This window comes from Parasteatoda tepidariorum, chromosome 7, assembly GCF_982258835.1.
Source record: "Parasteatoda tepidariorum strain Cologne lab strain chromosome 7, Ptep-v5.0, whole genome shotgun sequence".
Lineage (NCBI taxonomy): Eukaryota > Metazoa > Arthropoda > Arachnida > Araneae > Theridiidae > Parasteatoda > Parasteatoda tepidariorum.
The window spans coordinates 65,227,522-65,240,605 of record NC_141761.1 but is presented as its reverse complement, the minus strand read 5'-3'; the positions used below and the strand labels follow the sequence as shown (position 1 = coordinate 65,240,605).

General features: G+C 29.9%; 1 protein-coding gene across 2 annotated transcripts in view; it reads right to left on the bottom strand.

Annotated features, from left to right (window-relative positions):
* Nucleotides 1–13,084, bottom strand: part of Elk (Eag-like K[+] channel) — a 257,112-nt gene that overhangs the window by 182,344 nt on the left and 61,684 nt on the right. For both annotated transcript variants that reach the window (XM_071183358.2, XM_016068630.4), the window contains exon 2: nucleotides 1,728–1,795. The gene's annotated coding sequence lies outside the window, so the exon portion shown is untranslated. The remainder of the gene's footprint in view (nucleotides 1–1,727; nucleotides 1,796–13,084) is intronic.

The following is a 13,084-nucleotide window of genomic DNA, read 5'->3' as shown; positions in this document are numbered from 1 at the left end:
AAGAACATTTTTTACCTTTACGGTTACGTTAGCTTTTAACCATTTACAACTACAATGGTTTCAAAACCGTAAAAAAGAAATACAACTTTGCATTGCAGTTAAGTTGTGGTTGAGTTATTTTTTATCAAATTCGTTTTACTTGGTTTAATTCGTTTATCCTTTTATTTCACCTATAGTAAGAGATGGAAAATACTAGACTTTTTTAAGAAGCTTTATGGGGTTGCCATATATGCGTAAATGAGTGTATCGTATTCGAATAGCCCAGGATCACAAATTAGGGAGTGTAGAGCACTGGAAAGTTTTTATTATTGTCAATGTTTATTTTCCCTAAAAATATAAACGAATCTCATCATCAAAATGTCAATTGTTTCAAAAAATTTGAAACAAAAAATTATACTGAAGGCGCGCAAATGGTGGTTTACTGTGTAGGTCATCATTGGATATTTTTAATTAGATGCGTATGTAACAGTCATACGCTCTTATCATAATTTATTTTTTCAGATATTATAAATTAATAGAATATTTTTAAAGTATATTACATATGTTACAGAAAATTTTATTTAAAATTTAAATATTTGCATGAACTGTTTTTTAAAATTTAAATATAAAATGTCATTATTAAATCAATATACAAGAGAAGAAGAAAAGCGATCTATTGCTACTTTCGCTATTTATATAGATTAACACTTACCCTTACTCTGCATGGCTCAATTTAACCATATAGTTAAAGAAAATTTTATCTGTGATTTTATTGTAAGTGTTTGATTTTCTATTATTGATATATATCATCTTTGCAGTTCAAAAAGTTCTTTATATTCTTTCAATTTTTCAGAGAAAAAAAGTGAAGCAATATTCCTGTTTTGTGCAGATAAAAAGAGTAAAGCTTCATCAAAAATCCCAATTCAGCCGAATCATTTGAACATTTAGACAATGAATAAAAGAGGCTATTAAAGACGAAGAAATTTCAATAATTGCGTAAAATTACTCTGGAACACAGGACATAGTGAAATAAAATGGAATAAAAGAAATATATATAATTTTGAAAAAAAAATTAAAACAAATACATTTTCAGCTTTTTCTTAAAGTGGTTTTCTGTTTATTTAGTTCACCACTCCCACGCATTTAATGTATTAAGACCGATTATTGTAATACTTTTCGCTGAAAAGTTACTGTTTGTTCTTTTTTCAATCATAAATTTTGTCTCTTATCAAAATACAGCAAATGATTGCCTTTATCTAACTAAATGTATGATCTATTAATGTTGGCCGCGATAGCCTGGTTGACAGGGTGCTAGACTCACGTTCGTGAGAACGGGAGTTCGAATCCAGCCGGCCGAGGATTCCCCGTGTAGTAAATGGTGACTGGTGCAAGTTAAATCTGTCGGGTCACAAAGTCCTCTACGTTCTCATATCAAATTAATTCCTCTGGAGGTACTGAATTGGAGATTGATCGTTCTCTGATTCAGGTCAAAATTACGTTCTGTGGATGAATGAATGGATGGAATGGTAAATGGTCCACCCTATAAAATGGGTGTGACGTTTTGGTTTGGCAGAAGTTGAATTCTTTGCCCTAGTTGGCGCCACTAGAAAACAAGAACAATCACACTCTCTTACCTTAATACTCTGCGGCAACAATAACATTATTTGAAGTTCGTAGCGTATAAAAATCTTTATTGCAACATAAACATTAAGAAAACGTATTAAAGAAATAAATTGTTGCAAGCATACCTAGTTGCATTTTTCTTTCTTCATTGTGATCATTCAATTTTCTTTCTTCGTGAAAAAAGTCATCATACCTGATAGAGAAGAAAAAATAATTAAAATCAATTAAATCCAGGAAAGCTTCACCTGATTAATCGCATACTATATTTTATTATAATGTAAAGCACCTTTTACATGTATTTCAAAGTGACGTAAACCCACTTATAAATGAAACGATGTGTAACCAAAATTTAAATAATTTAATAGAGGTTATAGTAATTGAAGTTTTAAGATGTCTCAATAGTAATTGAAATTAAAAACAAAACATCTGTTACAAAAAATAAATAAATTATGAGCAATTATTTTGAGCGATTCGACACCAAGTATAAGGTGATACTAAAATATTTTCCGTAGTTACAGCCAAAATACTGAATCTGGAAATACTGAATTCTTGTAATGACTACAAAAACACTCAAAGCAGGAGTTTTCCTTCCTCAAAGAAGGAGTTCTAGTTTTTATCCAGAACTGAAATGTAATCATTGAATTGAATTGTGATTTTAGACTTTCTTTGATAGTAATAAGATTGCGGACCCGTGAAAAGAGTTCGTGGATCAATGGTTGAGAAACAATGTTTTAGATCATTCGAGCGAGGATGTTTCCTTTAATTTCAAGATTATTAAAAATCGAAGGTGCAGTTGAGAAATATGAGCATTTTCGAAAATTCCGACATTTTTATTTGAATGAGCAGTCAACCCAATTTTGAGTTTGCAACAATCAACGTTCAACTCCGTAGCCTTGTAATTTTAAACCCAGTCTACAAGAAATGAAAACTTCTGGAAAAAGCATAGAAAGAAGCTGGTCTCGATGGAAGATTTTTTGATGTCTATAATCTGTATTTGTATTTCATGGTGAGAAAAACCACGAAAATCTTCCACTGTTAGCCTTACTGCGAAGGGACTTAACTCCATGATCCGTCCACTCCTGGGAATATTTTTACGTCAGTACTATGGTCGGTGCGAGCCGAGTGCAGAATTAATAACAACCTGTCATCGCTGGGTTTCGAACCTGGGACACCTTATTGGGAGACGAGAGCTCTATTCCCTCTCCCACCATGTATCACTTCCTTCTTTTTGTGTTTATTCAAGGTTGTAAGGCTACAAAACTTACCGTGACATTTGTGCTTTATATGGAGGAGAAGCTATTGCTAAGAGAACTACCCATGACTGCCAAGCTTAAAATTTGAAATTTTGTCCAAAAAGACTCACTTCGGTCTAGACGCCTAGTTGGATTCGCCAAAGTCTGATTAAACCAAATTTTGCTCTAAAACTCGCGTCAAACAACAAATGAACGGACAGAGAATATGGAATGCCTTTACATTTTTCACTTCTGAAAACGGTGGTAACTTAGTAGTCAACTCAATAATATCCTGTCTCTTCCGTTATTCAGAATTAATCTAAGTATTTTCCTTCAATCTTAAAGTGGTCCGAATAAACTTATTAAGTAGTTCTCGAGTGAATAATAGACTTTTTTTACTTTTCTGGGCTTGAAAGGAAAGTATTTTGTTTGAAATAAGCCCATAAATACATTTGCTTACTAATTCGTTTCGAAAGAAGATTTGTCCAGCTGTTTGGAGCCGATATCTTCCTTCAGTGAGTGAGGGATTGATTTTCGAACGGTCTGATTTTTCCGGGAAAACATTGTAATGTTGTCAGAACATAAAGTTACACTCGAATTCAGAGTAACGAAAATAACTAGTTAATTCCCAAAGGGCTCTCTAAGCTTTCACTAAGACTTACCGGGAAATTTTACCTTCCTACTAGAATTGTTAAGATGGACTATTGTCCTGTCTCAAGGTATTCCAATAGTAATACATTTATTTTAATGATAAATTAAAGATTATTCGTTAATTAAGTTTTAAATCTTCCTTAATTTTAAGCAAAATAATATTTCATTAAGTTTCTCGTTTCTGTAAACTATGTATGCTTTCGTTATAGTCTGTTAAATTTGCTGCTATGCGAATAGCGTGCTTTATGTCTTGTATACTAATAAGAACATTTACTTTTAAGCTTGCAAAAATATTTATTTTGTAAAATGGTGGAAAAAAATCTCTTTGCTACAATTACTATAAAATATCTCATAGAAAAAGTAAAATCTCTTAAAATTGTGTAGGTGTCTGTTAATATCATAAAGCATAGTTGCAAACGCAGCTAGCTGACTTCCCAACAATATTTGTTAGCAAAATAACGAATAATTAATGTGAAGTTATTAATATGAATTTATCAAATAATTAATATGAAGTTATTTTCAATAATTTTACTAACACTTCCACAATGGGAAAAGCAGTACTGTATTGTAAAGAAATTTACGGTATTTCTGGTTATAGAAACATAATTCTGGTTAATAAAACTAAATTATAAGGTATTGAAATCATTCAATTGGCAAAGTTTTCTACTCACATGATAATGGTTTGCCGGAATCCCTAGTTTTCGAAAATGTAGTTCTTATTACCACACAGAGAAGAAGAAATAGAAAATTGAGTAGTCATTTGTCATGATCTGAGGTATCATGATAAAAGTTGCAAATTTTATCACATATTATAAAACAATATTTTATTTGTAATTTTATATAAAATAATTACTTAAGCGCTTTAGTAAAAATTACCGAGATTTTTGGTATTCCCATAGAGTCCCGAACACGTTAAGTTCTGGTAGTTTTGACCATGTATTTTTCACAGTGTAAACTTCACAGCAAAATTACTAATTTTCATATTTATATATTGTGGTAGTCAAAATAAAATGACATATAAATAATTTTTTTTAATGGCGAGCACTTTGGGGATTGTCCCATTGGGCACAGGAATGCCAGAACTGCTACTCTTTTCACGTTACCCAGAGGGCACCTGTGGCGAAGCCACGCCGGTGGAGAAGCGTCACCCACGTCACACAACCGCAACCCGCTTATAGGGCGGGTCACATTCACACAAAGGAGAAAGGACATAGAACACACACACACAGAGAGAGAGAGAGAGAGAGAGAGAGAGAGAGAGAAAGAAACATCCATGCCCTGAGCAGGATTAGAACCCGCGGCTAATGACTCCGCAGTCAGACACGCTAACCACTCGGCCACCTGGTTGGCTACATGTGAATAAATAAAATACTAACGATTTAAATATCTATATTATATAAAACTCTAATACGTACGTATGTATCAATAAAACCGATGATATTTCTTTTCTCGCGCTGGGAACAGTTTTCATTTTTAATTTATTGGATTCGGCGCGCAAGAGCACGTAGTGAGCATCATATGGCTAATCAATATTATATAAAACGCTAATACGTTTTAATTGATAGGCTTCGGCAAGCAAGAGCACGTAGTGAGCATCATATGTCTAATCGGGTGAATTCTCACCGAATTATTAAAAAAATTCTCACAAAATTATCTTCATCGAAGCAGATGCTTTACATCCGGCTTTCTCTACTATTTCATATTGTTTTACAACACATGGTTTTAGCCCTTTGGTGGGAAAGACTTTAAAACAAAACTTACAACAGTTACTTTTCTCAACAACTGAAATTTAGAATAGTGTGATTAAGAAAAATATGTGAACTGTTTGCAATTTCAAATTAATATTGAAATGCACAGGTTTAGAATTTTCTACAGTGAAAACTTTTCGGAACTTCAGTGTTCAAAAAAGTATACAAAAGCTAGACGTTAAGAACGTATCCAATGAGCGAGCAAAGCGAGCATCGGATTGCAAAGCAATCCGAAATGAACTGCAAAAGCAGTTCCGGGGGTTGGCGAGCGGCAGCGAGCAGGGGGCGTAGCCTCCTAGTATAGTAAAATTCTCCCGCTAAAACGAGAAACGTTGTCAGGCATGCATAACGGGTGCTTAGTTTATGCAGAAATCAGACATGAAGTAACAGGAAATCAACAAAGAAAATTTCAAGAAAAAAAAGGAAATTGTATAAAGTAATAAAAAACTATGCTAAAAAAAGAAAATTTCACGAAAAAACATTGCTAAGTCTTTAAGCCAAACCTTAAACGTTTATCAATTAATTTATTAAATTTCTAGACCTTTAAGCTCAAAGCTCAAAGTAACTATTACTAATACTAGTAAAATATTTATGTTAGTTTAGTTTTGAACACTTAAAAACATAATCCCCCCCCCATTAAGCCACAAATTTCTTACCACTAATTTTTTAAAAACATTCATTAGCAAATTATCTATTCATTTCTGGAAAATATTTATTTACCTTTAAACTGTTTTTAAATTTTTAAAGCAGTAAAAAAAAATTTTAGAAACTTATTGAGTGTTGAGACATTTTTATTCTACTTGGAACTATTTTCGGTCACATTATTTTCGTATAGTCTTCAGTTAGCTTGGCTTAATTTAGGAATTTCTTTGAAATAATTTTACTTTCTAAAATTTATTAATACACGAATTCATGAATGAAAAGGGTAAAAAGAAGTAAATTTTGAGATTCTTCATATAATCACTTTCCATGAATTTAGTTTTGTAAATATGACCTTTAAAGAGATCCATGTAAATCTGAAATTGCAATTTTGCAAGGAATCTATGATTAAAAGAGTAAATGATTATAACTCGATTGATCACTATAGGGTGTCCCGTGATTTTTGTGACAAATTTTAAGGGATTGTAGGGGACATCCCAAATATTCAAAATCGCATAGCAACCTATGGACGAAAACGTCATCGGAAAGTAGTATGACAAGAAACAAAGAGACTAAAAACTAAAAACATCTGAAATATATTATTGATCAAAGATATTACATGTGCTGTGATAGATGATATATGAAAATGTCAAAAAAGATGCTCAAAGTTTCCACCATTGTTAGCGATGCATGCGTTACACCGTCCGGCCATGGATTGGCGGATTCGTTCAGATACACCTTGATTTTGTTGGATATCCACAGTAGCACAGGCCAATTTTAGAATCTACATGTGTTACGTAAGCTGGGAAGAAACTACTGGGAAGAAATCCATGCGGTTTAAATCAGGAGAGCGTGGTGGTTGGCCAGAGAATCAATCCACCACACCCGATTCTTAGCACGAACAACATCATCTTACGGTGAACGAAGATGCTTCTGACAGTGAATTGTTATGCAAATCTGAATCCTTGAGATGTCCCCCACCTCCCTTTGTAGTTTGTCCCAATACTACTGGGACACTCTACATAGTAAAAAAAATGTATGACCTATTTTCTTCAGTTCCCTTAAGCTATAAGTTATGAATAAATATTATCTCATAATCTTTTTTTAAAAACTGCTTTCAAATTTTTTTTTTATCGAATAACAATATTTGTTGCCATTGTAATACAATATTTTTCATATAACCTTTGACTAGAGTAAATATTTCCTCATAAACCCTTTTTACGAATGCTTTAGTTGGATAAATTGCCAAGAGGAACATTTTTTGAAACTAATTGAAAGATAATACAGTTTATAAACTACAGAAAATGTTAGTTGTACGAAAAAGTTTTTTTATTATTATTTCTTTTTGTTAAATGCTTTAATAAAAATACATCGTTTAATTCTGATTTTTTATTAATTCGATGATGTTTATGTAATATAAGCGACGAGATATGCAATCTTCTAAACCTATCCAACCTCTTTGTTACGATCTTCGTATTTCCTTAACAATCTTGTAACCGAGGAGAAAAATAAACTTATTTTGAAGAAGTTTACACAGAGAAGGATGGAATATGGACAAAATGTAAATACAGAGGAAAAAGCTCGCTCCGACATCTGTGTCGTTTCCAGAGTTGCAGATAACGGACCTTTGCCCTCACCCACAAATACGAAGCAATAAGTCAAAAGACGTAAAAATAAGGAGGGGATTTCCTCAAAAAAGATTTCACTGTAGCTAAAAATACATCGAAATCAACACTGGTTTATTACAAACACAACTCAGGGACTCTGGAAAATGGGTAGGCGTTTGTTTAAACTTTGTTAATGAGGCTATAATTGAAAAAATTATAGCGTGTTTTATGAGGCGTGGGAAAAAAGTTCGCGCACAAAAATAATGTTTTCTTTCGCAATTGTTGTTCTCTTTCTTCCGAAATGATAATAATTCTGTTTTCAAAAATTATAAACTTAATAACTCAATTTGATATTTTTCCTTTATTAATTAATTTATTTTTATGGAAAAGGATGTAATGAAATTAGAAACATTAGCAAAAATAATAATAATAATTTCATTAGAAATATGAATAAAATCCATTAAAAACCATCTGCAGAAAGTAGTATTTAGTTGTTTATAATTTGTGAATATTTCTTTCCGTTTCATATACCAATTTAGCTTCACAAGGCGCTTTGCTTTCACTTCAGATCCAAATATAAATATTTACATTACCGATATATTACAGTTGATATTTAATAGTTTAATTTGTTTTCTTATTGATTTATTTATATTAGTAGAAAAGGAAATTAAGATAATTACAAATATAAACTGTAACAATAATAGTGTTTTCATCAGAAATAAAAATAAAATCGTTTTAATCCATTAAACTCTTCCACAAAAAGTGTGGTATTTAGTTGTTTATACTTAGTGAATGTTTCTTCCTGTTTGATATGCCAACTAGTTTCACAAACATAACTTCATATCTACAAATATAAATACTATGACTTCAAAACATGTAACTAATATCTATAAAAATAACTAACATGACTTCAAATATAAATATTTACCTTACCAATATATTATAGTTGACAGAACTACCTTGTTTCCGCAAAATAAATTCTAACAAAAATAGTTTATGCAATCGTTTTTTACTCTCTTAGATTTATTTTTAAAAAGACTCTAGACGTTAATGAATTACGTTTTTAGATTTTAAAAATTTTTTTACTGCAAAAATTAATTAATATTTTATTTTAATTCTCAACGAAAATTCCTGAAAATTTTATTGTTTTTATTCTAACTTACAGACTGCAGTTATCTCTTAATTTTTATAAAATTACCATTCAATTTTGTTGCTTCAGTTGGCAACTCATTTCCTTCGTTCTGTTCTTTATTCATGCTTCAATTTTCACCATCTGTTTTACAAACGCTAGGATTTCTTTTCGCATTAAAATTTTAATGACCCTTGCAGAAATTCAGATGGTAATCCTCAGGCGAAAATTAATTTAGTTTTCCTTCGAGAGCTTACAAATGTTTTCTTTCGCTTAATAGTGTGCAAATCCAATTAGACTTTAAATCTTAGCAAAATTCTATTAACGAGTGATTGGGTTTCATTCTGTAATCTTATTTACTCTGGTGGTTTTCTCCCCTCAGGACGATATCATGCCGTTTACAATTTGTCTGTAAAAATAATTCTCAAATTAATTACATTTAAATAAATGTACTTATATTTGTGTTTATCCTCATTGTTTCAATGTATACGAATTGTTCTATTCACATTTAAATTAACTACATAAACTTTCCAGATTTGTAAATAAATACCAATGCGCAATACTTTTTAAAATACGATTACTCACAAATGACATCGCACAATACAATGACAATAATATTTTGGAATTTTTTTAAATAAATTTAGTAAATAATTTTGCAAAATGAATAGCTGTAGGGGTGAGTGGGGTCAATTGTAAAATTTTTTACTTAACTATTTTTAACTAACAAAAATCCAATATATTATTAGTATTAATTGACAGACGAGTAAAGTAGACTATCCTCTACTAGAAAAAAAAACAAATACCTTATTTTAAATGTTATTATATTAGTTATTAACAATTTTTGACAGTCGTGCACTTGTTACAATTGTCCCCACTTACGGGGTCAATTGTAAGAGCTGATAAATTCAACTAAAATATAGTTAATTATACATATTATCATAGTTGTGATATATTTTTTTATTGATCAAAATAGTAGTGATATTTCAGGAGTAAAACTAATAATGAGCAGTGACCTAAAGGGTTAAACTTTTGACTTTAAGGGGTTAAAAATTTTAATTTATGCTGTGAAAGGTGACAAATAAAATAATGCACATGCAACATAATATAAATGATATAGGAAACTATTGGTGGTTCTTAAAGAGTTAAGTAATGGTTTGTAAACATAAGATTATTTATTTTCAGCTGTTACAATCGTCCCTTTACTTATTGTTGCAATTGTCCCCAAAACGCCATTTCAGCCTCATTTGTTAAAAACAATGCTAGTTAATTAACAAAACTAATATTTTTTTTGAAATGTTAATTAAGGTGTCCACTTACATATTCGGTTAATAATTTTTATTTGTTTAAACAAAATTACTTTGTTACAATATAATATTCTAATACCAAAAAAAAGTACTTAAGTAGCGTGAAAATATCTTTTGCGATGTAACTCTTTTAAAAGTACATAAAAATAGTTGCATAATATACAAGTTGTATATGTAGATTTATTAAATACACCTTGTGCGTCACCTAAGAACCAAATCTAACCCGACACTCGAAATTTTTGCTCTGTTACAAGCGTACCATGTGACAATTGACCCCACTCTCCCCTACTTAGTATACAAGGAGAGAAAAAATGTGAAAAATATGATAACATTTATGAGAGTTTTTTTCAAATTTTTTTTTTATAGTCATTTTATTCATTTTCAGTAAATGTATGCACCAAAAATAAACTTACAATTAAACTAGGTACCCCTCCAGGCTGTAAGTGCAACTATTTGTCATTAAATAATAATAGTGTTTAAATAATATTAATAGTGTTTTATTGATGAAACGAGTATAAAATAATTCCTACTTCATATTAAATATTATAAAAATAATTAGTAATTCCGGTTAACCGTTACCAATAGGAAGTGAAAAAGTATTAAATGGAAGGTGTAATCGACGTATAATTTGGTTTTATTAACTAGAATTATTAATTTCTTTAAACCAGAAATGTCATTTCAATGCGATAATTTAACTTAATTTTTCTTTCGTACACTTTTTTGCTATGCATATGACAGAAGCTTATAATTTGATATTTTAGTTAAAAAATATTTTGTAAAAATGTATCTGTGCATCAAAATATATTTGTACCAAATGTTAATAAATAGTAATAATTTTTCCGATATTTGTAATAAAACATACATAAAGAGTATAATTTCTGATTGTTCTAATGTAGAATCGTATATTGCCGAACTGTATTTAATTGAGTGCTAATTATGTAGTAGTTTTTAAATATTTTTTACAGCAATTTCACATCAGGCGCTAATTATTTTCCTTATTCGCCACAAATTACTAATTTATTGTATATTTTGTAACTTATTTAATATTTTTTACTTGTTCAATTACTTCATTACCGTAAACCGGGGCGAGTCTACCCATTTTTTCAGTTTGTCAACTTTCAAGTGGTCAAACTTTTGTAAATATTAAAGAAAAAAGGCTTTTAATAGGTGTTTCGGAATCGCTATTTATCCCTCTTTAAAGCTGTGAAATCGATTTTAGAAAATATTAACAGTTACGCTGTTACTGTATATCTTTATAGAAGTGCTGACAAATCTCTCGTATGGGGCGAGTCTACCCATTCTACTAAAATGAATGTTAACATAAATAATCAAATTTTACTATTAAATTGTTATTTTAGTTACTATATAGGATATTTATGAAGTAAAATTCATAACTTTATTATATATTCCATTTTTTATTCATAAAATAACACAAATTAAGTATGTGATCGATTATCACATTTTGATCACAGTTTTGTTTTTATAATCATTAACATTAAAAAATAAAATTTTTTCTGATTATTGTTGATAAAAATAAATTAAAATTAATATAAATTTACTTCTTGAATTGTTATTTGTTTGGCTTTTATCCTTTGGATAGCCTTTTCCATCTCAGGTGGCATTTTTTTGTAACATTTAAATCCATTTGTTTTGCGAATATAATTTCGAACCATCTGTAATAATAAATAATAATTTATTTAACTTGCATTAAATAAAAAAAGTTAATTTTGTAATATAAAAATTGAAAAAATAGGTAAAATAAACGTATTTTATATTTAACCTATAAATTTTCTTATTAATGATAAATTTATCAATGCAGAATTAAAATAATGTACTCAAATTCATTTAAAATGACTTAATTTTAATATAAACAAAGTTCTAAATTATATTATTATGCTTTATTAAAACTAAATACGAATGGGTAGACTCACCCCGCGAATTCTGGCTTTTTGTTTACAACAGCAAAACTTACATTCTTTTTGTTTTTTTTTCATATAAAATTAATGTAATCTTAATCTTAGATAAGTTTATCACTTAACCAAAGTGAAAATAGTAATAATAATAATATACTTACGGAGCACCAACTAAAAGTTTGCTGATTTTCAATACAAATCTCTCAAAAGACGTTTGAACAGGTCGGTTAAAAAGACACCAAATAAATAAAAACGGATCAAACTACTACAGCGCCATCTTCCTTAGAGTCTGAACTAAGTCCTCCGTCGGAAATTTTTTTTTATTTGCAATTTAAAATAGTGAAAATTAAATAAAGCTAAAATGGGTAGACTCGCCCCTGGATGGGTAGACTCGCCCCGGTTTACGATAGTTTATTTTTTTATTCTTCTACTCTAATGTAATCGCTTTTGATTTGAAACTTCTTCTTTAAAAAAGTTTTAGTTCAATGAAATTTATAATGGATAAAGTTTATACTGAATGAAATATATAAAATAAAGCTTTTCCGAAATAGCCCAGAATTATTTTTTAATGAAATATCATACACAGGGCTGCCATTGGAGACTAAAAAAGGTGATTATAACTACTATTTTAAAGCAATGGCAACTATGGCGACTATTTTAGTAGAAATATGAGTAAAAACAACTAATTTGCTATGATTTGCGAAAAATTGGCGACTTTTGTAAGCCAAAGCGACTAAAATTAAGAATAGCTTCATTAGTTTACCCCTTCCCCCACTTTTTTTTGCCGCGTTTTCGTTTTATCCTAACTTTATTATTTCTCACTGTTTGATGTCAAAAGCATGACAGACATATTTAACCAATCAGACTGATGGAATTGGAATTCGCACTACATGAATGCTCCTCCTGCTTCAGAAAGCTAATGTAATTTCTCTGAGGATTAAGTTTTTCCCCCTCTTTTAATTTGAACGAAGTAGCAAAATTAGAAAAATTGTCTTTAATTACACAAAATGTGTTTTTAATTTTTTTAGAGCTATTTAGAATAGAAAAAAAGGTACATGGTTCATACTATTCGTTTTGTCGAGTTGTGATCGTAATTTTTTTGATAAACATTAAAATTTGGAAATGTGTCAGTTATGAAAAATAAACAAAATAAAACGGAATTTAATTGTAATATTTATTTTTTTATTTTTTTAATATCTAAACTAAGCAGCTGCAAATTAGAACCGAGAAAGGAAATTCAAGTTTCAAATTCAACTGTT